Raw genomic sequence first — 2,330 nt, forward strand, 5'->3', positions numbered from 1 at the left:
TTTTTTTTTTTTTTTTTTTTTTTAAAACACAATCAAATCCGATAAACTAAGAAAATAAAAGAAATAAAAGCAATATGGTACATAAGTAGCATCCTCCCCCAGACTTACTTCACACCGTCTCGGTGTGAAAATAATTCCAAGAGAGATTACCGATCAGGCGTTGCGGTCAGTACGCCTCTTGGAGCGCCTCTCCAAGGCTCCATCATCATCAGAGTCCTCCGCTGCCTCAGGTCCAGCAGCGGTGTCGTGAGCGCCTGAGTCGTCATCGCTATCTCCAGAAACAGCTGGCTGTGATGCGCATCCCTTCTTAATGTTGCAGATTCCCTTCCACATCTTCAGCAGTATGGAGTTGTTGGTTTGATGGCTCTTGATCGACCAAGCGTTGATCTCAGCAGCGGATGCAGTAGCGGGAGGTGCTGGTGGCAGCATATACGGAGTGAAATCCGTGGGGAAAAGACTTTCCTCATCTTCAGGTTCCTCCTCTATATCATCATGTGGTGCCTGCTGGTGTGTCGATGATGATGCGACTCCTTTCTTCTTCAGTGTCGCGGGTCTGGTGCAGAGAGATGCAGGCGGTGGTAGAAATATGATAGCACCTGGATCAGTCAGCTCGGTGATGGCGGTATCGGGTAGCTTGACAAATTGCTCTCTCCCTTGTTGGTTCTGGAACTGGTAGATATGAGGGGCGGACTTGTCGATGCTTCCTCGCCAAGGGCCGGTGAGGTAGTGGCTGCTAATGAGTGCTCTCATGTCGAAAAAGTTCTGATACATCCCCTTCTTATCCACCACTCTGTCAACAGGTGGAAGAAACACTCCACAATGCCTTAAGATCTGTGTGATAACCGCTCCAAACCCACATCTCTTCGTATCTGAAACTTTGAAGTACGCAAGCTTCTCCGCTATCACAGCTCCTATGTTTATGTCCTTCCCGCTAACATAGGTAATGTCTGCGCCTTGAGGCCATAGGTGTCCAGCCCCGATGAACAGAAGAGCTAGCTCATCTTTTGTCACTGCAGCGGGTTCTGTCTTCCCATAGACAACACTGCTGATCACTCTCACTGCATATCGCAGAACAGGGCTACGAATTCTAGCTTGCTTGGCCTCTCGAGAGATGAAGTTTCCTGAAGCGATGAATGTCCAGAAATCATTGTGTTCCGGGAAGTCAGGAACACAAGATTGACGTCCTTTCCCGAACCCAAAGACGTCGCACAGCTGAAAGATGGTCATGGAGTGGAACTGCCTGTTCACAATGAAGGAGAACATCGCCTTATCAGCTACCGGGTTGTCCTCGTCAGGATGGTAGAGGCGGGCTGATGCGAGGAACTGCCTGGTCAAATCAGCATAGCAATCACAGTGGAGATCGAAGATGTACCCCAGGCCAATCTTCTCGAACAAGGCTTCAATATCCTCGGTTATCCCCAATGCATCTGTAGTGTCTCTGTGAGCGAAGCGCGACGGACATATTTCCACTCCCCTCATCTGCTCATAGAAATCATCATCATGTATATCCCACTGCTGGGTTATCTCTCGATTCGCAGGATGAGACCTATCCGTCTTTCGGAACCTGCCCTTTGTGCTGAGCCTAGCAGTCTGTACCGAGGAACTCCCACGCTCACCCTGCTTCTTCTGTCTCTTAGGCATTATCTGCAAAATTAATTCATCAAAACCCAAGTAAGAGACAAATAGAAAAACACTCTTATAAAATCAATTCTGATCAATCCCCTAAACATGTAAAAATTTAGCACACATCTCTTCTCAAAACTCAAGATAACACATCACACTCCATTCCCATTTTCGTTTTTCAATTAAACTCCAAAATAAATTTTTTTTTTTTTTTTTTTTTTTTTTTTTTCAATCGCAATTCACCCACAAATTGGCAATCAAGGTAACCCATGAGTATAATCATCACAAATAAACCATCCTAGATGCTATTCCATTTAGAATTCGGAGATTCCCCTAAATCCAACCCTAGGGCGATTTTAGATTCCAAATTTAGAGAGTCATACCTGTGTCTTGATGAAAACTGATGGTAGAAACGGATAGAGCTTGAAAAACTAATGAGTTTAGCACCAAGAATTACAAAAATCGGTTGAGAAATGATGAAAATCGATTTGGGTGTTCTTGAGAGGTTTGAGAGAGTTTGAGAGGAGAGGAAGATGAAATCAGAGTGTTTTGATCTTTTTTTTCGCGAGTTTGAATTTTATGGGTGTTTTCCGGTTTAAATTAAGTGAAATCAAACCGGACATGCTTACTTGGATCGACCGATCCAATACGTATAGGATCGACCGATCCGTGACTTGGATCGACCGATCCGTGACTTGGATCGACCG

The sequence above is a fragment of the Brassica napus genome, chromosome C5, assembly GCF_020379485.1.
Source record: "Brassica napus cultivar Da-Ae chromosome C5, Da-Ae, whole genome shotgun sequence".
NCBI lineage: Eukaryota > Viridiplantae > Streptophyta > Magnoliopsida > Brassicales > Brassicaceae > Brassica > Brassica napus.